The sequence below is a fragment of the Mesocricetus auratus genome, unplaced genomic scaffold (genome assembly GCF_017639785.1).
Source record: "Mesocricetus auratus isolate SY011 unplaced genomic scaffold, BCM_Maur_2.0 Super-Scaffold_100676, whole genome shotgun sequence".
In the NCBI taxonomy this organism is placed as follows: domain Eukaryota; kingdom Metazoa; phylum Chordata; class Mammalia; order Rodentia; family Cricetidae; genus Mesocricetus; species Mesocricetus auratus.
In genome coordinates, this window is record NW_024429266.1 from 66,983,742 (window position 1) to 67,008,708 (window position 24,967).

Below are 24,967 nucleotides of genomic sequence, written 5' to 3' on the forward strand. Positions count from 1 at the left end.
CTAACAGGGACTGGAGAGTGGTAAAGGGCTCAGAGGTAACGTAAAGAACACTTAGACTGTTTAGTTCCCACTCAGCACACAGAACTAATGGCTCACAACACCTGCAACTCAGTCTATAGGGGATTCAAAGTCCTCTTCTGGTTTCTGCACACACACACATACACACACACACACACACACACACACACACAATATTTTAAAAAGAATTTCAAATGACTAGACTCAGTCATCAGTCCCAATATGTCAATAAGAGACACAGTCGTGGTGACTGGACAAAGAGGAGTTTTAGTTAGGGTGGCACATGAATAATTGATTTTAAAAATGGCTCAGTGATTCAAGAGTTAACCTTTGTCTGGTCAGCTGTTTCTGGGGGTTAAAGCAGCCCAGTCTTAATCCCTTTGATCATCAGTCCTCCCTCTCTGTTACTGGCTCTGTTACTGGTTCAGCTCAGTACTTAACCAAGGGAGTCTGCCTCTTCCTCGATCAGCCACTAAATAAAGTTTCTGTTTCCCAGACTCTCTGGCCATAGGATTGTAGGCTGGCACTCCCCAGATCTATGTCTAAAATCCATATATGAGAGAGTACATGCCATGTTTCTCTTTTTGTGACTGGGTTACCTCACTCAGGATGGTTTCTTCTAGTGTCATCCATTTGCCTGCGAATCTCATGATTCCATTATTTTTTTCTGCTGAATAGTACTCCATTGTGTAGATGTACCACATTTTCTCTATCCACTCTTCAGGTGAGGGACATCTAGGTTGCTTCCAAGTTCTGGCAATTACAAATAAAGCTGCTATGAACATAGTGGAACAGACATCTTTGTTGTATGAATGGGCATCTTTTGGATATATGCCTAAGAGTGGAGTTGCTGGGTCTTGTGGTAGGTTTATTCCCATTTTTCTGAGGAATCTCCACACTGATTTCCAAAGTGGCTGAACCAGTTGGCACTCCCACCAGCAATGGAGGAGTGTCCCCCTTTCACCACATCCTCTCCAGCATAAATTGTCATTGGTGTTTTTGATTTTAGCCATTCTGACAGGGGTGAGATGGTATCTGAGAGTTGTTTTGATTTGCATTTCCCGGATGGCTAAGGATGTTGAGCACTTTCTCAAGTGCCTCTCAGCCATTTTAGACTCCTCTATTGAAAACTCTCTATTTAGTTCTGCAGCCCACTTTTTAATAGGGTCCTTTGGTGTTTTGGAGACTTGCTTCTTGAGTTCTTTGTAAATTTTGGAGACCAACCCTCTGTCAGATGTGGGATTAGTGAATATTTTTTCCCATTCTGTGGGCTGCCTTTTTGTCTTGCTGACTGTGTCCTTTGCCTTACAGAAGCTTCTCAGTTTCAGTAGGTCCCATTTATTAATTGTTGATCTTACTGCCTGTGCTACTGGTGTTATGTTCAGGAAGCTGTCTCCTGTACCAATTCGTTCAAGGGTACCACCCACTGGGAAGCCAGCATGGGACTGATCAAGACCCCCCTGAATCTGGGTGTCAGTGAAGAGGCCTAGGGAATCTATTGAGCCTTGGGCAGCAGATCAGTACCCATCCCAATTATACACACGGACTTTGGACTCCAATAGAACAATGTGAGGTGCACTCTCACCCTGAACTCTTGGGAAAGGGTCTAGGCCCTGCCCTATATGAAATGACACACTATGGACACCCCCATGGAGGGCCTCACCCTCCCTGGAGAAATGAGGGGATAAGGGGGGGGGGAGGGCACGGGAGGAAGGGAGGGAATGGGAGAGGGACCTGGAACTGACTTGTGAAGCAACCTTGATTCTTATCTAAATTTAAACTGGAAAATAAAATTAAAAAAAATAAAAATAAAATAAAAAGGGCTCAGTGACTCCAGCCCTGTATTTCTGGGACTAACAGGGACTTTGAGAGTCTCATAGAGGAGAACAAAGACTCAAGGTACATAGCTGGTATATCAAACAGCTGTAATTAGGCTGTGGTCTTGTAGACTCTGTGTCACTTGGTCTTACAGATAATTGGTATGACAATTGGTCCTGTCATGAGAAATGATTACTCTTACTTAGTTATCATAGCATAGCTGTTCTTACTTGGCAAGGATCTTGCTGTGGGTTATCTGTTCTGTAATGTTCTCTGTTATCGGGGGTTTTGGTTCTTCAACAAAATATATTTTCAACCACCTCTGTTGTGCCTGGAATCCAAAGAAATGGAAGAAGAGAGTATTGGTGACCTGCATAGATATCTTGGTGGTAAAGTGCTTGCCTTGCAAACACATGGAACTGAAGTCAGTCCCCGCCAAGATTACATTAAAAAGCTAGGCATTATAGCAAGTGTGTGAATTCTCAGTGCTGGGAAGGTATAGACAGTCAGGTCTCTAGTCCTTTCTGGTTAGCCATATTAGTCTATTTGGCAATGTTCCAGGCCAGTAAAAGATCCTATTTCCAAAAACAGTGGATGACACCTGAAGAATGAAAACTAAGATTGGCCTCTGGCCTCCAAAACACACATAAATACATATATGCACCCCCACCACACACACAAATACACACACACATACACACACACACACACACACACACATACACACATATGCACACCCACAATAGTGTGGCTCAAAGGAAAAAGTTTAAAAGGTAGAATCAATCCAGAGAGAGTCACGGATGGGGTGAGGCCAGTGATGTGTATTTCATTGTGAAGTCAGAGGAAAGCCATAAGGACTGATGGATAGAGCAACAGTATGTCCTTCTCTAACATTCTTCTACCCCAAGCCTTTCCCTCTAAACACTTCAGTGTTAGAGCTGAGTTCCTCCCTTAATAGTTACTCATCACATCATGGCATACAAGGCTCTCCATAGAACACCTGAGAGTCCAAAAGAAAAAAAAATCTATGGCCTATCTAGGCTCAACTGTCATCACAGAATAATGTCACCTGAAAGGTGAGTCTCAAATGAGGTGCTGCCAAGATCAGACTGTGGGTGTGTTTGTAGGGGGCTGCCTTGATTATTAATTGGTATGAGAAATCTCAGTCTACCATTCCCTGGGAAGGCAGAGCTGGACTAGTATAAGAAAAATAGCTAAAATGAGCCAGAAAGATACAGCAAGTAGCATTCATCCATTGCTTCTGATCCAAGTTTATGCTTGAATCCCCAAACTCCCTAAATGATAGACTGCGACCTGGAAGTGGAAGCCACATAAATACTGCCTGGCCTCCCCAGTGTTGCTTTGGGGTCAGAGTAGATTATCAAAGTCACAGACATCAAATTACACCAGAACATATTCTGAATGTTTAGTGAATTGGACAGGGTAGGCTGGAACAAAGCCATAGCTTAAAAACAGAAACCTTGCTATATGGAGTAATGACTTTCAGTCAAATCATGTCCTAGGGGAAAAATGAGAGATCTTGGCAGAGAATTCTTTGCAGATGGCTTGGGTAGTGGGCATTGACTAAGTGTTACGAGTGTACATCAATATTGTAGTATCTGGTATGTCACCACCATGGTGAGCCCAAGAGCTACACAATTTATGGCATTTACTACCACGAAAGATAAGGTATGAAGCAGTGTCCTCAGTGATCTACCACAGTGTAAGCTTTCACAAGGCATGAGATACCACCATGATGGAATTCTATTCAGGTTTTTGTTTTTTAAGATTTTATTCTATTATTGTTTGTACGTACACGTTTCCACATGTGTGCAGGTATGTGAGTGTAGAAGGCAGAATAGTGTGTCAGATCCTCTGGGTCTGGAGTTATGGATAGCTGTGAGCCACCCAACATTGGTGGACCTGGTCTAACCCTCTGTAAGAGCAGCAAGACCTCTTAACTGCAGAGCCATTGCTAGGTGGTGGTGGTGCAAGCCTTTAATTCCAGCACTCTGGAGTCAGAGGTGGGTAGATCTCTATGAGTTCAAGACCAGCCTGGTCTACAGAGAGAGTTCCATGACTGATAGAGCTTTTATATAGAGAAACTGTCTTGAAAACAAAACAAACACACAAAACTGCTGAGTCATCATTCCAGCCCAACTCAAGATTTCTTAATTAAGATAAATAAATGTTTTTGAGCAGCAACTACAGTTGGGGAAAGACATTTGACCTTTCCTCTGGAGGGATGACTTGCTGTCTCCCTTTCTATGAATGCATTCAGCATAGAATGATTGCCACTCTTCACTTCTGTTTCTTGGGTAAACTGAGGACGAGTGTTCTTGTCTTCGTTACAGAATCTGTTCTTTCTTTCTAGGAGGAAGCACACCTCAGCTTGTTCTCAGACTCTCATGGAAAATACACTACATGTATCTCTTCTCTCTTACCTCACCCTCTGTCTTCTCAGAGATGGAAGTTAGCAAGCTGCATTCTCTTCCAAGACATAACTGGATTCAATGTGCCTCCATTCCTTCCATCTCTTCTACTACACAAAGGACATCAGACAAAAAGGGTTCTCTTTGTTTAAATGAGGAAGATCATGGTTTTAAACATCACCTTTCTCAGCAGAGTCTAATCATCTGCTAAGACTCAACAGAAGAACTGAACTTTTGTAGTATGAAAATCCTTTCATTTGTGTTAAATTTACTTCTAAGCATCTTGATCCTTGTGTTAATGTTTTATTGAATCTGAAAATTCCATATATATGTACAATATATTTTTGGTTATAATTACCACCTCCTACCTCCTTCCAGTTATTCTCAGAACCTCATAGCACATCTTTTTAGTCCATATTTTTCAGTTATCATATGTGCACAGGTGTGGGGCCATCCACCAGAGCATGAGCAGCCTGCTTTTAATAACAACAAAGAAAACTAGCCCTCTTTCCTGCAGCAGCCACAACTACCAAGAGTTTCTCAGCTAAGTTCCAGCACCCCATGAGTGCTGGAACTTTAATTGGCTTGATCTCATGTGTGGAACCATAGCTTTTCATGTGTGCGATGGCCTTCTTGTGTCTAGGAGACAGCATATTACAGCAGTCCTCCTCATCCTCCAGCTCTTACATTTCTTCTGCCCCTTCTTCCCTGTCCCATCTAAGGCCAGAATGGAAATTTTTAATAAGACTTTAAGTTTGTGGTTCTAACTTACCATAATCTAACTGTATTCTCCATGACATACTCCACTTCTTAAATCTGACTTTACAGTAATGCTATGAAATAGATTCAGCTAGGAAGAATGGGTCTCTGTATTCATCTCCTACCACCACCAGCAGCACCCTGCCAGTATGAATGCAATGTTCTCCCAAGTCATTCATCCTGTTCATAATTCAGCTGGTATTCACACTCTGCCCCACCTCAGATAAGCCAGCAAATTGTAACGCTTTCCTCCTTCATCTCTGGAATGCTAAACTCAGTCTTCCTCTTAGCCTTCTGATTTTAATCCACCTATTATTAACCCTCCAATGTTATTTCCTTTTCTTTCTTTTATCTAGCCTATAGCTTGCCTTACAATGGATGCATTTGTGATTCACACCATTGAATTCTTGCCTGTGGTCAGCTCTGTTCAGATTTCTCTCTCAATAAACCATCTCCAAGGCACTTCTAATTACAGAGCCCTTTTAATTAGAACTTCCTTAATCACCCTGGTAAGTGATTGTGTCTTCTTAACTTACTCTTTGAAGACCTCCATTTCTGTTATTAAGCAAATCTCTTTAACCTTTCCCATTAGCTCATCCTTTAGTGCCTGCTCAGGGTCTAAGGTATAAACCTAGGCCACCCCAAGCCTGGCCCCCCTTCCAGACATGTAGGACACTAATATTACTCAGTTTTTGGCTTCATTTTTACCAACTGCCTGTGCATAAGCATAAGCACTCAGATTCCTGAAAATCCCATATTGAGAGACCTCAGGGACTTAAAAGACAGCTCAGTTGATAGAGCACTTTCCATGCAAGTGCAAAGACCTGATTGTGGGTCACTGGAATCTACACAAAACCAGGCACAGCAGCACATGCCTGTAATCCAGCAATCTTACAGGGAGATGGAAGGCAAAGACAGGGAATCTCTGTAAGGTGGTGGGACATTATGCCTGGCAAACACAGTGACAGAGACAAGACTGTATGAAACAAAGTGCAATGCTGCCACTGACACATGTGACACATGAGCTTGTCCTCTGACCTTCCCTTCATGTGCCTCCGCCATAAGCACCAGGCATAAACATACAGGCAAATGCATATGATACATATGAACGCACGCATTCATGCAGAGAGAGATTTTAAAAGGGGGGATACTTTAGAGTCTTCATAGACACATGTGACATTCATAGCTCCTTCCTGGCTTACACCACCCTATTGGGCATAGCCCATTCTTCCTGCGGCCCCATGTTCTGCCTTCTTCTGTTACCATTTCTTTGGACGCAGAGCAGAAAAGCAAAAACAAAAACAAAATTAAAAGGTCTTTGGAGAGTCTTTGGCTGTCCATTTGGTGCAGTAGGCACTGGTACTACAGTGTAACTTTGTCCAGCTGTCAACATGTCCTTTGGTGAGCCTTAAGTTCATTGTGTCTTTTCTGCTTTTGCCCATGAAGCATCCTGGATCACAGCTGCTCTGTTATCGTAGGGTCATAAAGATGCCCCCCTACCAACTTGGTTCCGTGTTAAGATAAGGACACATCACGGAAATGTTGCTTTGAATGTCAGACTAGCCAACTAAGAATTACATAACAAAACCACAAAGTGGGTGATTTCTTCAACATTGGGTACTTCTGTTTTTTAAGATTTTAAGTGTATGTGTGTATCCTGGCTTGCTTTCCATTTCTGTGAAAAACACCCTGACCAAAAGCAACTTGAGGAATAAATGGCTTATTTGATCTGATAACTAATAGTCTATGATGAAGGCAAGTTAGGGCAGGAGCCCAAGAAAGAAACTGAGAACAAGAATGATCATTGCTTACTGGCTTGTTTCCCATGGCTTCCTTTGTCTGCTTTCTTATATAACCCAGTACTATCAGCCCAGGACTGGTACCACCCAAAGTAGGATGAGTCCTCCATATCAAGCAAGAATATTCCCCCCAAACTTGTCTACAGGCCAATCTGAAGAAGATATTTCCTCAGTTGGGGTTCCCAATTCCAAGTGGACCTTAGTTTACATCAAGCTGACAACAAAACAGCAAGGTGTATGTCTGTGAGTGTGTGTTCACATGAGTGCGGATACACAAGGAGACCAGAAGAGAATATCAAATTCTCTGGAATTGGAGTTACAGGTAGTTGTTAATCTTCTGACATTGGTGCTAGAAACCAATCTCCAGTCCTCTGTAGGGACAGCAAGTGTTCTTAACTGCTGAACTATCTCTCCATCCTCAACAGCAGATGTTCATGCTTCAGGGACCTGAAGAGAAATTATAAGTCGAGGCATGAACACCTTTGATTCTTTCTGAAGCTTCTCTTTGTGCCAACAGCTGCCATTTTTCTGTGTGTTGTGGATGGTTCGGTGTGTATCTAGGAAACTTTGGGACACTTAAGTTTCTTTCTTAGGGAGACACCACTCTGCTTACATTAGTGTCTACTCTAAATACCTCCTTTTTAACTGATTGACATTTCCGAAATATCCAAAGAGTTGCTTGCTGACATTCCAAGAGCCAAAACACTGGGTGTTCTCTCTCTCTCTCTCTCTCTCTCTCTCTCTCTCTCTCTCTCTCTCTCTCTCTCTCTCAATTCCTCTCTCCCTCAATTTCACTCTTCCCACTTTCATTCACTTTTCTCTCTCTCCCGTTTCTCTCACTTTTTCCTCTATCTTCTTCTCACTTTTTACTTTCTCCCCTTTATCTTCCCTATTATCTCTCTCACCTTTTTCTATTTATTCCATTTTTTCTCTTCACCTTTTTCTTTCTGCTTCTCTCTTCCTATTTTCTCTCCCCTTTTGTTTCTTTACTCCTCTTCCTCCTTCATCTCTCTGTATGCCTCTTTTTATTATTTCTTTTTCTCCATTCTCTTTTTCTTTCTTTTTTCTTCATTTCCTTTCTCTCTGTTCTTGTTTCTCATTCATCCTCCCCCTCTTCACATTATATTCCTCTTTATCTCTATCCTTTTATTACTCTCCTCCTTTCATTTTATTTCCTCCTTTTTCTCTCTCCTCTCTATCCTTTTCTCTGTGGCATAAACACCAACTCTCAAGTCAGGCATCCAGTAATTTTCCCACACATCACTGAGAATCCCTCCACACTGCTGATGTCTGAACCTGGGTCTCTTCTGTGATTGTCACAGCTTCCTTTGGCCAAAGAGTCCCCAGATAGAGCCCCATAAGTCCATCATGTAATACCAGGAACACCAGAACCTTCCATGAGCATGGCACATGCATTTTAAGTGAATCATAGCTGAACAGCCTTCAGGTTTCATGACTAATGAGGCATGAAATATGATATCTGCAACTATGTCTCATGAGGGCATCCTTCTAGGACTGGCTATGATAGCTGTGTGAGTGTGGGAAACCCACTGAAAACCCACTGAATTTCTCTGTTCCTTTTTCTTAATTCCCTTACTCTCCACCACAAATTTGACAATTTGAATGTCTTTCAGCAAACAAACAGGGGGATAAATTGTTTACACCATCACTAACTCATGTATTTCATTGGGGGGATGAAAATTCAAATTATCCTGAATTGAAAAAACTATAAATTCTACTTAAAAATAATCCTATTCAAGTTGGAATGTTTGATAGCTCCTCTGCACCAAGAAACTGTAGTGATCCCTGTTTTTAGTCTTTCTAACAACATTTAAAGGACAAGGGTTCCAAGAATCTGAAATTTATCACAGAAAGAAGATTCCAAATGTTATATGCTTTCAGTTGCCAAAGAAAGTATTCTTTCCCACATCACCACACTTCAACCTCTACGTTTCCCTGACAATCACAGAGAACCATGCCTTATTGGCTTCTTTGCCCCTTGGTGTCTCTCTGCCATGTCAAGCTTTAGTGCCAAAGTTACAAAGAGCATAAATGTGTCTCCATGATCAGCTTAAAGTTGGTGCATTAGATTGTACAGTTCATAGAGAACTGCAGAATGTATATAACATTCAGGCTTATCCAGCAACACTGGTATCAACCACCCCAATGTTCATGAGTATGAAGCACATCACTCCACTGAACAGATCTTAAATTTCTAGAGATTCTTAAAAACCCTTCAGTGATCTGTCTTACAGCCACCACTTTCAATGAACTAGTTAAACAAAGAAAACATGATGATGCCTGGAGGAGCGATTTCTAGCCACTACTATGTCATCCCTGTCAGATCTTAATGTCACAATAGAAAAGAATGGCTGTGTGGACTGCTGACAGCATCACTCTGTTTAGTCCTAAAAAGTCCTTTTGTCATCCCCCAAAGTCAAGTAAAGATTATCTACATCATAGTTAAAGTGGCTGGAATAGGGCTGTTTATTCCAAGAGAATCTAGAGTCTTGGGCCTTACCCAAGTGTTCATAGATTTAACATCATAGAGTTTCAACAACAAAAATTTACAAAAGAAAACTCAGTTGGTGGTTGATTTCTATTCTCCTTGGTGTGGAACTTGCCAGAATTTTGCTCCAGAGTTTAAACTCCTGGCTCGGATGATCAAATGAAAAGTGAAACCTGGGGATGTAGACTGCCAAGCTTATTCTTAGACATGCCAGAAAGCTGGTATAAAAGCCTACCCAAGTGTTAAATTGTATTAGTATGAAAGAACAAACAAAAGTATTTGGAAAAAACAAATAAATTCCACTGGTGCAAAAACTACTGCTGCCTTAATTCATGGAAAGTAGAAAAGCTCTCCTCATCAATGGAAAGAGAAATAAGGAAGAGTTTTGATGGTGGTGAAAGAAAAGAAAAACAGAAAGAAAAGAATCTGGAAAAATAGCATCAGAGGATCCCTTTTCCAAACTTTAAGACTACTCACGGAAGAATCAGATGCACAGGATCTTGGCCTCACAGTTGCACATCAGAGACTCAGCACCACTGGGTAAAGCAAAGTCTGTAAATATTTTATATGAAGAGCCAGGGCAGCATTGCTGAGACTTTAGAGACCACAGATGGTTCTTTGCAGCACCTTTGTTGTTAAGCCTTTTAAAAACACAAACACCGTCCTTAACTCAGGACCACACATAAAACACTACACAAGCTAATCTGATTTGTGCAGGAGCTAATTTGCTGACCATGGAACTGATGCTCTGAACACATGGCTCTATTATACACCTGGATCTGTGGCCTTCTTACTACACAAAGTGGATTTGACTTTAAATTTGTAATTTTATAGTGGGCCTGAAAATTAGTGAATTAGTTTTCAGTCACTCCTTCTAAAAAAATTCTGAGTCTGACAATATTGTTTTATTTTTAGTATTCTCAGAATATGGCAAAATAAAAATATGCCTCATTTTTCACAAGATAGATAATAGGTAGACAGATGATAGATAGATAGATAGATAGATAGATAGATAGATAGATAGATATTATATGCCTCAGTGTGTTATGGAAATGGTACTAAAAATTTGGGAACAGATCCCAACATAGAGGAGGCATGGAACACAACCCTAAAAATTCAGTGATTTATTCCTCTTTTAAAATTGACATAATAACTTCATCTATTTATGGAGCATGTGTACTATTTCAGCAGTATGTGTGCTATTTCATCACATGTAAATAATCAGTTCTGGAAGACTGAGGTTCCTTCACTATTTTTTAATTACCATATATTCCTTGTTCAAGATAATGGGCTTAATTTTCAACCTTTTAAGGTATGTATGCAATGTATGTGGCTCGTTCATATTCACATACATACCCATGCCCTCTCTTCTCTTCTCTCTCTCTCTCTCTCTGTCTTTCTCTCTCTCATGTGTGCATCTATGTAAATATGTATGTAAATGTGTATGCATGTGTGTACAGGTGCACTTGGGTATGTGAATGTACATGCATGGGTGTGCATACTCATATGCATGTGTGTACAGGCCAGAGGACAACCTTGTTGTTGTCCCTCAGAGATATCCACTTACATTTGGGAAAGGGGGCCTCAGTGTCCTGGAGCTTTCCAAATGGGCTAGACTTGGTGGCTAGCAAGATTCACAAATCCACCTGTCTCCAGTGTGAACATGACTGACTTTCATTTTAATGTGGGTTCTGGGGATGGAATTCAGGTCACTGTGCATGCACTGTGGTGACTTCATTAACTGAGCCCTCTCCCAGCCCCATTACCCTGTCTAAGGTATGAGAACAGTCCCATTAAAGGACATAGTGGCAGCCTGCAAGCCTAGAGGCAGACAAGGAAATCTGAGAATATCAATCCTAGCAATCATTTTTTAATTTATGTGTGTCTGTGTACATGCATGTAGGCATGTATATGGTGTAAGTAAATGTTGGTTCCCCTGGAGTTGTGAGTCTTCGGAAATGAGTTCTAGGAACTAAACTGAGGTCCTCCAGAAAGCAGGAAATGTTCCTAACTCATAAACCATTTCTCCAGTCCAGTCCTGGGAACTTATTACTTCATGGTCTTGCATCTAGGTTTCCTGTTCTCTTTTCCCTGTTCCCAGAATCCTACATAATCACTCTTTCTGTTACATTCAAATGTTGGTGACAGACAATGTGATCTGCCTGTCAATCTCTCAACACTTCCTAGCAGCTGGTGACAGTGATGTTATTATTTACTGGCACTTGTTAGACTTACAACTTCAGCACTTGAGAAGCTGTTTACAGCATCCTAAGTACTTTATCTAATGGCAAGGACAGATCCACAGGATATAGAGAATTTCACTGCTATCTTCCCAGCTTACAGTTAAGAGCATTAGAGGTAAGGAGCTCTGTTCTTGTTTGGTTTCCATGAAGCAGAGGTGATATTACTTGCTCTGCAGAATTGTGAATAACAAAAGCAAAGATGTTGATGGAGCACTTAATATTTAGAGAGGGTTGGAAGATGTCCCAGTAGATAAGAATGCTTGCTGTGCCCACATAAGGATGTGAGTTTAAATCCCTATCACCATATGAAAAATCAGTAATGTGTGGCCATGAGCATCCATCTGTAGTCCCAAAATTCTGAGGGGTAGAGACAGAAAGGTCACTGGGATTCACTGGTCACTAGCTTGGATCCAGGCTCAATGAGAGATTCTGTCTGAAGAAAATATGGTAAAGAGCAACAGAACAAGACTTAGATGATCTGCTTGGCCTGCACACACACACACACACACACACACACACACACACACACACACACACACACACACACACACACACCCCACAGATGAATCAGTCAATAAATGTGAAATCTCTAAAGCACATGTCAATACTTATTAAATGTATCAGTTGTTTCCTTCTTAGAGCCCACCCCCCACACACGTATCACTCTCCATGGTGTCCAGATGGCACCCCCCCGGGTCCTTTCTGGCATGTCAGCACAGTTTAGTTTCTCATCTCAGTACTATTGATAGGCTAGGTTTCATGTTCTATAGTGGGGTTTGGTCAGTGAACTTGGGCAGAGTCAGCAGCATCTATGCACTCTATCTGACTTCAGTAGCATCTCCTCAGCAGTGATGATAAGTATTGTCTTGTAGGAGAAACTGGCGGCCAGCCTACCCAGGCCAGCCTACCCAAGCTGCATTCTCCCTTCCCAGACCAGCATGGATGAGCATGCATGAGAGGCACTTCCTCCCTGAGCCAAGCTTACTTCTATGCCCAGAGATTGCTAAGGAAGAGCCTTCTTACCTGAGACACCAATGAGTAAAGGACAAAACAGCAGAGTCAGCTGCTTGAGTCACTGGGATCTTGGGAGGGGGTATAAAGACAAGTCTAACTTCCTTAATAAACAAGTCAACATCACATTCTGCTACTCACTGACTCCCAGTCCTGAGTCATTGTTGCTGTGTCTTTTCAGCCCCTCCCCCAACGGGTGTCTGAGCAGAGTAACCCACAGCATTGTCTGGCTGTCACATTTCTCCTGGGGAAGCATAGCTCTCCACGATTCTCTTTGCCCTGTCTCCACTGTTGAATACTCTGGCATCCAGGAAGAATGCCTGGCCTAGGTTTCCCTGCCCAAAGAGGACAATCAGAAGAGAGAACCCCACTCAATCCATTTATGTTTTGAGAGCAGAAAATTCAAACTGACCAAATGCGCTTGTCTCAAGGATTCTTCCCCCATGGAAGATCATTTGGGGTTGCAGGACAGAATGTTATAAACAGGCTTCTCCTCATGAGAATATCAGTTTGCAGAAACAGAATACACCTCTAAAGAAATAGATGAGATGCTCACAGGACCCTACATGCTATTTCCAACTCTATCAGTCATTTTTTGATTGTTGTGACAACATATGCAATAAAAGCAAATTAAGGAAGTAAGGTACAGTGTATCGTGACAAGAAAGACACAGGACAAGAGGCAGTTGACCAGGATTTGCACACACGGGAAGCAGAGAGAGATGAATGCTGCCATCCACATGTAGGGTAAGTATTTCCATACCAATTAAGCCAACCTGGAAACTCCCTCATACACATCAAAGGTTTGCCTTCTAGATGGTTCCAGATCCTGTCACGCTAACAATCAATATCAATCATCACACTGACTATTTTCACTTCCAAGTTCCCTAACCCTATGCTCCAGAGCCTCTCCATGCTCAGTTTGGTGAGCAACAGTATAATCCTCCAAGTACGTATCCTCCATACTACATCCCATTTTCTTGTCCTTGAAGTCAACTGTTCTGATTTCTCTTGGCTTCAGATAAAAGCATCTTAACTGGGACACTACTTAGAGGATTTTGAAGAAGGCAAAAAAATAATAGCTCTTTTCTGTGCTCTTGAATGTGGAATTGTGTCAGTAAAAACCAATTGAGGAAGAAAAAGAAACACTCTAGCAGCTTCAAATAGAGAGTTCAATCCAATAACTACTTTACTGAAATAATGGAAAGACTGAAAACCCATGTAGAAAGAAGCCAGGAATTACTGGTTTCTCTGACATTCACTGAGTGGTCTCAAGTTCTTCTCCATGCCCACTTGTCACCTAAAGCTGTGTCATAGGAGAGGTGTGCATTTCACACTTTTGTTTGCAATTGAACATTTGGATTGCCAATGGTAAGTGGCTAGACATTGACTAGTAACATTAGAAGCCACTGAAGAAGAACCCCCTGACATACACACAGTCAGTTTTGGGTTCTATCTCCCATTTCCTTGGTAACACTAGAAAGACAAACATCACAGTTGTCCTTCCTTGGTCCTGGTGATACAAAAGTTGACTCTATTTCCAACCCTGGGTAAAACATGACATTCTGACCAGTTCCCAAAACGGGAATATTACATACTGTTGTCCCCTCCCCTAAAGAGTTAATCCAGCTAGGCCAGTCAGTCAGCTAGACATGAGTCTCTCCGTCTCTCCCCATGAAAATAAGATTCACCTGGAGATATGCTAAGGCAGTGGGAGGATAATTTTTCCTCCCACTGCCATATAAGATGAAATGCTTATATGTCCTAGAAGGGCATTCATTGGTGTAGCAGCTTACAGACTGTCAATGCTAAGTCTGTCTGCTCTTCTGGGTTCTAACGCAGAAAGTGTAACTTTTCATTTTCTACCTTTGTCTTTTTCCTTCAGATACTGGCTAGAGCCTGTGTGGGTTTTCCCTGATTCTCTGAGCTTTGTCACTCTTTCTCTAAAGGACCATCCCCTTCCCCCATGTAGCTTGGCAACCTCCAATGCACAAGACATGGTTTTCTCTCTTCTCCATCTCTTTTATCCCTGTTGGGATTTCCCACTTTTCCCATTCTGTTTTTCCTTCAAAAACTAATGAAATTGTCATCAAGTTTCTTCCTGCTTCTATTATTTTTTAATTTTATTTTTGAAAAGATCAAACATACATGCAGTGAAATCTGATGGTATTTCTTCCAGTTTCCTCCCTCCAATTCTTTCCATATCTTCCCCAGAATGTCTTCATGATTTCTTCCCAATTGCATGACTTTATTTTATAACATACTAGGTCAAATTACTGTGTGTGTATGTGTGTGTGTGTGTGTGTGTGTGTGTGTGTGTGTGTGTGTGTGTGTGTGTTGGGGAAGGGATCATCCACTGATGCACTGAAGCATGGGTAACCTACAAATATCCAACAGCTTTCTACTATCAGGAGCTCTTCTGCAATGGAAGAACCTGGTGAAGACCTCCCCACTTAAGCTGCAATTTTGTCTGGCTTGGTGTTGGATAGGTCTTGTGCAGGTGATCATTGCTATGAGTCATAATTGCATTAACCATATTGTGTCCAGAAGACAGCACTCCTCCAGGAGTCTCTGCCTCTTACATTCTTTCTGCTTCTTATTCCTCAATGTTTCTTGAACATTGGCAGTAGTATGATTAATATAAATATCATATTTATGGCTGAGCACAACTTCTGTTATTCTCAATACTTTGAATAGTTAAATATCTCTCCATTGGCTGTTCCCTGCTATACAAAGAAATTTCTCTAACCAAGGCTGAGAGCAACCCACTCTATGGCTGTGTGTATAACATGGAGCACAAATACAAGCCAGGAGGATAGAAAGGGACCTTTGGATAATGGCCATGCTAATAGAAGGAGTATATTGTAGATAATATAAAATTAATGAGGTAGAATATGTGGGTTGAAAGGCCTAAGCAGGAAGCTTCATGGAAGTATGGGAGAAGTTAGGGCTACAGGGGAGGACTAACTCAAAAGAAGGGGGTCCAAAAGGTTGACTTTCTTACAATTCAACTGACATAATTGAAAGATTTATAGAACACATGTGAAATGACAACAGAGTAAAGAATACTGAAGGTAAAAGGATGAAGTGGGGATGGGGGTAGGAATACAGGCTACAGGGTTTGGGTAGTGGTGTGTTAACCAAAACTAAGACTCTGACAAAAGTCTTATGAAAACACACTAACTAGAAAGTTAATTTCAAAAGACAATGTCAAAAAAGGTGTTTGAACAAAATTTCCACCTTCTGAATGGATTTAAGGCCTGTTCCTCCAGAGGGAATTTCATGTCTGGCACTATACTCTTGGTCAAAATCCTTGGCTTTGGAGATCATAGGCCATAAGGTGGAATCTGCCCTTGTTATTTTCCTAGTATTTACACTGACTAAATTCTCTTATTAATCTCTTACTAATGGGGGACCATAGTTTCAACAGTAGCACTTAGACTGTAACATGTGGATAAAAGGAAAAGTTGAACTGTTTAAGACTAGGTACTAAGATTTCATGAAACTAGTTTCAGGCAGAATGCATGGAGATCTTAGATACAGACATCCTGTTTCACAAGAGAGCCCAGGAAAACTGATCATCAATGACTTCTCTTGCACCAATTACACAAATTGAGGTTTCAAGGCAAACTGCCAACCCAAAATTTGCAGACTGAGGAATGTGCAGAGCCACATCTGGAATGGGTGGCTCTGACTAGAAACCACCAGACTCTTAAGCTACAAAGAGTGTTTGGTGGAAACTGAGGAATTGTTAGAGGTTGGGGTGGCCTAGACTGAGAGTAAGAAGCTCCTGAAGTTGGGTGGTTGTCCTATGGAGTCCCCACACTTCTTCGAGCTTCACCTCCAAGGACCCTGTCATGTTCTCAAGACAGAAAATCAGAGAAAGAGTTCCTCAGGAATGGAGCAGCTGCTGTTCAATAAGTATGTAGAATCTACCAGAACCTGTTCTGTACCTAAAACCAGAGCCTTGCCTACCTGGAGAGAGTCTGCCCCTACTTCGGGTCTCAGCTGAGGGAGGAAATTCTCAGTTGAGGTCAAGGAATACATCAAGAGTCAGGCAGTCCAGGAGAGGAAGAGAAGGGAGATGAAAAATGTAACAAGAGAAACTCTTGTGAAGTTCACAGCTAAAACCTAGGACCTTTAAGAGACTGAAACTTAAGAAGGAAGCTACATGATCCTCTTTCTCCCCTAAACTATACACAACTCTGACAGTCATCCAGGGTAATAAAGGGAATTACAACTGACGGGCTGTTGAATGTGACTTCTCCCTGATAACGTGCCTTGCTGTAAGAGCTTATCTTCTCATTACTCCCACACATTCTCTATCCCCTATGCAGCTTTCAACATGTCCCATAGTAATTAATAATTGTGTTGATTTATTCTATTTCCTGTTGGTGATCAGCCATCATCAACTCAGTAACTCTGATCTGTTAAACATTTTAATTGTATTTTAATTATGCATAATAATGTATTACAGTATGACATTTCATTGATGTGTAAAATGCATTTGGAACATATTGATTCCCTATTACCTTCTTTTATTCTCTTCTTGCTCCTGCTGATACCCTTCGTTTTCTCAACTAGACTTGGTTTTGGTTCTCAGCACACACATCAAGTAAGTTAAACTGTACTCAATTCCAAGTCTAGAGAATCTACCATCCTCTTCTGGCCTCCATGGTAACTTACACTCCAGGATACACAATTAAAATTAAACTAAACTGAGAAGACAGAAAGAGAGAGAGAGAGAGAGAGAGAGAGAGAGAGAGAGAGAGAGAGAGAGAGAGCAAAGAAGGAAGGAAGGAAGGACACTGAATAGAGGCAAAAGAATTTTTTTGTGCTCAAATTCTAAAATGGTTATACACTTGCCTTTTACAGAAAATAATTCTAACCCTGATATAAATCATAGCATTTTATTCATTATTTTAAAAATGAACAAACAAAACATTAAGATTTTAAGGCTATCTGTCTGCCTTCTTTTCTGTCTGAGTTCATGGGGCTGGTTGCTCAACAAATTATAGGTCAGAGTTATATTTTCACATATTAAATCTGACAGGAAATGGAAATCACTTTGTAAAAATTCTTTTACTAAATGCAAAAGAGATAAAAGGAAAAGGTGAAGAAGGAAAGGAAGAATGAATGATGATTGAGGAGAGTAAATAAAATAGAATGTTTTATGTCTGATTAGATGATTAACAGACACTGTTTAGATGGAGAAAAAAGTAGAACCAGAACCTAAAATATCAAGTCAGGTGCTGGGAAGACGGACCTTTTGGTAACTTACTTCTACAAAAGTCTGAGCATTAGAGTTGTGATCACTAGCACCCATTTAAAAATCAGGCATAATGGTGTTCACTTATAATCTCAGGTTGCGGAGGTGGAAACAAGAGGATCTCTGAGGTTCACCGGGCAGCGAATATAACTACATCAGTCATTTCCAGAGAGAGACTCTATCTCAACAAAAGATGACAGAAGCTGATGGAAGCAGAAGCAGACACCCACAGCTAAACACTGAGCTGAACTCCTAGTATCCAGTTGCAGAGAGGGAGGAGCGATGAGCAAAGGAGTGAAGACCAGGCTGGAGAAACCCACAGAAAATGCTGACCTGAACAAGAGGGAGCTCATGGACACCAGACTGACTTCTGGGAAGCCAGCACAGGACATAACCAGGCCCCCTGAACGTGGGTATCAGTTAGGAATCCTGGACAATCTATGGGGCCTCTGTCAGTGGATGAGTATTTATCCCTAGTACACGAATGGACTTTGAGAGCCCACTCCACATAGAGGGATACTGTCTCAGCCTAGGCACACAGAGGAGGGCCTAGGCCCTGCTCCAAATGGAAGACTTTGAAGATTCCCCATGGAAGGCCTTATCCTCTCTGGGGAGCAGAAAGGGAGTGGGATAGGTGGTTGGTGGGGGGCAGGGAAGGAGGGGAGGGAGAGGGAACTGGGATTGACATGTAAAACAAGATTGTTTCTAAATTAAATTAAAAGGGGGAAGAAGATGGAAATGTGATTCAGGAAGACACCTGACACCACCCTCTGCCCTTAATGTGCATGTGCACAGACATGTGCTGAAGTTCTCACACAGACATATACACACAAATAAAACTTTACCTTTTCATTTCCACAAACTCAAATGAGTCTTCTCCTTAAATCAACCGTACATCTTTTCCCAATCTTCAACATATTCAGAATGCTGGAGGCACCTACAATCACAGGGAAAGGCAGAAATAAATCAGTAAGCACTGCCTTCTAGAAACTCATCCCGTGGCAAAGCTCTCCTTCTTAAGGTCCCTTACTGTCTCTTTATACACCTTGTTGGCCTAATCCATGATAACAGAAACTTGCAGCCACACAATATTTTCACTGAAGTTCATCAGCCTTCCACCGCCAGCAAAGAGAACATAAATTATTTTTCTATTTCTGAATTTTAGAAAAATTAGATTCTGATTGGTCTGAATCATTTTTGCTTGCATCTCAGCTGTTAATCATAAATAATGCATGTAAGATAAAGCCATAGAAATTAAAATACTGCCTGGCTTCCTACCCATAAAATTGTCTCGTATCTAGCAATTTTTGGTTTATGAAAATATTTTTTTATTTTTATTTTTAAATTTAAATTAGAACAAGGCTGCTTCACATGTCAATCCCAGCTCCCTCTCCCTCTCCCTCCCCTCCTCCCATGCCCTCTCACTAAACCCTCCCTCTCCTCTCCCTCAATCCCCAATCCTTTCCTCAGGGAGGGTAAGGCCCTCCATGGGGGTACCCATAGTATCTCATTTCATCCAGGGCAGAGTCTAGGCCTTCCCCCCCAGAGTCTAGGCTGAGAGTGCATCTCTCATTTTGTGGGATGGGAACCCTAAGTCCATTTGTATGCCAGGGATGAATACTGATCTACTACCCAAGGCCCCATAGATTGCCTAGGCCTCCTCACTGATACCCACATTCAGGGGGTCTGGATCAGTCCCATGATGGATTCCCAGCCATCAGTCTGAGGTTCAAGAGTTCCCCCTTGTTCAGGTCAGCTGTTTCTGTGGGTTAAACAAGTCCAGTCTTGACCCCTATGCTCATCAGTCCTCCCTCTCTGTCACTGGGTTTCTTGAGTTCAGCTCAGTGTTTAGTTGTGGGTGTCTGTCTCTGTTTCCATCAGTCATTGGTTGAAGGTTCTGTTTCCCAGACTCTCTGGCAGTGGGATTGTAGTCTGGCACTCCCCTGAACCATGTCTAAAATCTATATATGAGTGAGTGCATATCATGTTTGTCTTTTTGTGACTGGGTTATATCACTCAGAATGGTTTCTTCTAGTGCCATCCATTTGCCTGCAAATTTCAGGATTCCATTGTTTTTTTTTCTGCTGAATAGTACTCCTTTGTGTAATGTGCCACATTTTCTCTATCCACTAGTCAGTTGAGGGACATCTAGGTTGCTTCCAAGTTCTAACTATTATAAATAATGCTGCTATGAATACACTGGAACATGGGACAAACGCCCTTGTTGTATGAATGGGCATCTTTTGGGTATATGCCTAAGAGTGGAATTGCTGGGTCTTGTGGTAAGTTGATTCCCATTTTCCTGAGATATCCCATACTGATTCCCAAAGTGACTGTACAAGTTGGCACTCCCACCAGCAGTGGAGGCACATTCCCCTTACTCCACATCCTCTTCAGCATAAACTGTCATTGGTGTTTTTTATTTTAACCATTCTGACAGGAGTAAGAAGGTATCTCAGAGTTGTTTTGATTTTCATTTCCCTGATAGCTAGGGATATTGAGCACTTTCTTAAGTGCTTCTCAGACATTTTAGACTCCTCTATTGAGAATTCTCTATTTAGTTCTGTAACCCACTTTTTAATTGGATCCTTTGGTATTTTGGAGACTTGCTTCTTGAGTTCTTTGTAAATTTTAGATATCAGTCCTCTGTCAGATGTGTTGTTAGTGAATATATTTTCCCATTCTTTGGGCTGCCTTATTTTTTTTAAAGAATCAACTTATATCTGAAGCAGACATTCACAGAGTAGGCTTTTTCATTACAACAGCACTGAGTTTTTATGTGTTGGTTGGGGTTCTGTTCTCCACCTGCTCGTGAAAGTAAACATATTGCCAATTACATATGTTAGAGTCCTTTTAATCCTTTGGTTGCTAAGTCTTGAAATAAACAGAGATATCTGCACATATGGAAGTCATAGGTGCTATATAAATGGGCATGTATTGAGTAGGCATATTCTACCAAGTTTTGAGTGCATTTGTTGGAGAGCATTAGAACTCATCTTTTCATTTGTTGTGATTTTGAATTTCTGAAGTGTCTGTAGATGTCATAGACATGTCCTTCCTTAGATCAATACAACAATAATAACACCATCTCCTTATTTAATGAAATATGTCATTAGAAAAACAGCCTTGAACTCGCAGTCAGGAGGCCAGTGTTCTTGATCTTCTAAAACACATGTGGTCATTACCATCCCTGACTTTTCTAACTGTAATTCGCTCATTTGATAAATGAGGGATCTGCATTAGGTAACCCTAGAAGACCTTTCATGACAATATCCTACAACTATACAAAACATTTAAGCCCATGAATAACTAACCAGAAGCTGACATTTCCCAAACTTTATGTTGTTTCAAGGAACAGAGTCACAATCACGGGAAGTTGAGCTGACAACACATTAAAGGAATTATCTATTTCCTTCCCAACAAATTTTCGTGTATGTATTTATATTCATTCAGCAATTTGGAGGGATGTGTTTTAGTCAAGCTTCTCTAGAAAAACAGAACCAACAGAATGCAGATTTATTAGATTGGCTTACACAATAGGCCTGAGGCATCTAGAAACAGACATCTGTACTGGGGAAACTGAGAACACACTATATGCCCCATCTCTAAAGCTGGCTCTCTCTGATTTCCAACTATCACTGAAGACCTGGAGGATTCAAGGATAGTTGCTGCAGTCAAAGTTGGAAAGGTAAGAATCTGGGTTCTGCTGTCAAAGGATGGCAACAGGGGGAAGAGCCAGCACCAGGAGCAGCAATGGAATGGATGCACTCCTGAGCAGAAAGAGAAGACAATCAGTATGCATGGCCATTTCCCTGGACTGCTCATATCTGGGCTGCCAGTACTGGTTGTCCATTCTGGAAAAATGTCTTCTCTAACTGGAAATTCCTAGAAGCCTGTCTCTTTGCTGATGTCAGATCCAGGGAATCTGGACTAACACACTGTGCTGGAGAGATGGCTCAGCAAGTAAGAGCACTTACTGCTCTTCCAGAGGACCCGAGTTCACTTCCCAACATCCGCACCAGGCAGATGGAATTGCAACCACCTGCAGCTCCAGCTCCAGGGAATCTGAAGTCTTCTTGTCACCAATTTGGGCACCTATACAGACACAGCATACACCCATACAGATACACAAGTAAAATTAAAATAAATAGTTTTTAAGTAACCATCACAGTGTAACATGTGCCAAGCACTGGAGACAAGTAACCCAAGCAAGGATTCAGTGCAGACAGCATTCGCATGTTAATGTGGGACTGATAATGGCCAAGCAACATATGAGCAAAAAGTAATTTTGGTTCAGGAAGTAAACATCGCATGAAGGATACAAGCAAAGTACTGAATATGCTGATAGCATGATGGGGCTGTAAACATGTTGGTTAGGGAAGGAGGTAATCCCTGAAGGCCAAGAAGGAACTCACTCTATGAAAATGTACCAACAAGGCCAAGGCCTGAGACTGGAGAGTGACTAGAATTTCTATTGGAAAGCAGAGAGGTGATGGTGGTGAGGGTGGACTGACACTGAGGTGTCTGAGGTGAGGTCAGAGAACAAGCAGGAACCTGATCACATAGGAACTTTCAGGTAATAGTCAAATATCTATGATTTTCTTAATCTCCGAAGTCACTATAATCTATCAACCATTCTATCACCTATTATTCTAACATGCTGTTTATACCCTAGTGGCTTCTAGAGAATAAAGGGATATTTACCTAAAGGACTCCGTGTCAACAAAGCACAGAGATGTTTGCACATTCATGTTTATTCCAACCGGTACCCTTGTGGCTTCTGGAAACGTAAATAAGATGTACCCAAAGGATTCCATGTCAACACATCAAAGAGCGCTGCTCAGAGTAGCTAAATTATAGGACCAACCTAGGTGCCCAACAACAGAAGCATGGATGGATAAAGGATGTCTCCTCATTGTGCTGGTTCTGGCCCCAGATAAATAAGGTTGGTGACCCTGACCTTAGTGCCAATGAAGGGTTAGAAGTAGAGGTTTTGGAAAGATAAGGAAAAGGTTAATGATATGGGAAGTTATCAGAAATCTGGCTAAAAGCAAAAATAAAAATAAAATGGGAAGGAAAGTATTACAGAGCAGCAGCATCCAGAAGGAAGCCAGAGAACAGATGAATAGCCTAGAGCTTGAATACAGATTAAACTGAATTGATAAATAAAGCAATCACAGGGTCATCCAGTAATGGTTAGTTTTAGTTATAAACTTAACACACCAGGTAAGATAGTATCAATGAGGTATTGTTAAGACATAATGACACATGGGTGAACTCAGGGGGCCATGACATAGCAGGTACCATATAGATAAGGATGGCCTGTGCTACCTTTTGGGGCCAGTGAATCATCTGGGCCCAGGCTGCTGCCGAGGGCCATGTCAGGGCCTGTGGCTCTACTGCAGCCAGGGTCTGTACTAATGTCTGATGTTCCTGTTACCATAGAAGATCATGCAGACACCCAAGATCAAGGACCAAGTTGGTGTTTCAGGGCCATACTGCCGCTGAGCAAAATGGTGATATCCTGACCCAGCTGCTTTCCAGGACCACGTTGGGGTCCACAAACCTTATGGGGCTGTGGTCTGAGCTGAAGTCCAGGTCCTGCATTGCCACCAATAGAGGTTCAGAGTGATGTCTGGTGACCACACAGCTGCCAGAATCATTACCAACTGTGTGGATATTTCTTTCACCAAGAGCCAGGATGTTGTATGGTCCTAAGCTGCTGTCAAGGATCATGTCTGGGTCTATGGTCCAGCCGAAGCTAGGGTATTACCTCAGGAAGCCTTAGGAGCCATGAGATTAAATCACAGGGTTCTCCTGAGTCAGCCTCACCCTTCACTACCCTGGGAGAGCTGGTCTTATCTCTAGATTCCCACTGCAGCAAGAGAACTGGCCCCTGCACTGTAGAGAGAGGGCCCCATCCCACACCACAGGCAAGAATGAACCTACCCTGAGAGTAGGCATGTAGGGGAGCAGACTCCACCCCTGCACCAGAGGTGAGTGGCCTCGGTGGATCCACGTGATCTGCTTGGCTAACACCCAAGCCCACAACAGGACCTTGGGTTTACCCACCCTAGCATCTACCCCATCTGGGTCCTGCCGATCATGAAGGGACTGATCCTCCTGCAAGATATCCAAGACTTGGGTGACCACAGGATAGCCCAGAGGAGCTATGGTGAGGGTACAATGAGGATGGCTTACCATAATCCAGACCTTGAACCAGACCAGTGACTCATTGCAATGAATATTTTCCAGTGAAGCTGATGGGATAAAGAGGTATACTATATGATACACTGAAGCTTCCAATGTCACCAGCTCAAATGAAGACATGATGGAGAGGCAGGAGAGAAAGGAAGGCAGAGAATTTTCTGTTTCTGGTGTGGGTTCTTGTCTGGTTTTAATTTGAGGTTTTTTTGTTCTTGCTTTTGTTTGCTTGCTTTCTTGCATAGTTTGTTTTGTTTTCTTTTGTGGGGAGGCACAGCAAGGATGGAGGTATATGGGGGTACTGGTAGATAAACAGAATTGGGGCACATGGTATGAAACCCCAAATAATCAATAAAGAACTTACAAAAATTATTGACACAACTCTCTGCCTTGCTCAGCCTTAATATACTGGGAGGGACTTAGTCTTACTGCAAATTGATATGTTTTATTGATACTTATGGGAGACCTGCCCTTTCCTGAATAGAGATGGAAGGGCAGAGGATTCCAGGGTAGGAGGGATAAAAATAGAGGACAGGAGGGGGGACTGAAGGGGAGCCTGCAGCTGGGATTTTTTTAAAATGATAAATAAAAATATACATTGACCTGTTGATGTCTCTGGGGGTGTATCTTAATTAAGTTAATTGATGTGAGAAGACCCAACCCACAATGGGTGGTACCATTCCCTAGGCACCAGTTCTGGACTGTATAAAGACAGAAAACTCCAGCTGAGCATGTGCTTGCATTCATGAATTCATTATTCTCTACTTTTGACTGCAGATAGGATGTGACTAGCTGCTTCAAATTCCTGCCTGACTTCCAGCAATGATGAGCTGTAACTGGGATTGTGAGCTACATAAGCCCTGCCTTTCTTACAGTTGCTTGTGTTGGGGTATTCTATTGCAGCAG

At 41.9% G+C, this 24,967-nt stretch overlaps 1 pseudogene; it reads left to right on the top strand.

Annotated features, from left to right (window-relative positions):
- Positions 1-6,418: 6,418 nt before the first annotated feature.
- LOC101824609 lies at positions 6,419-9,724 on the top strand (annotated as a pseudogene).
- Positions 9,725-24,967: the final 15,243 nt, after the last annotated feature.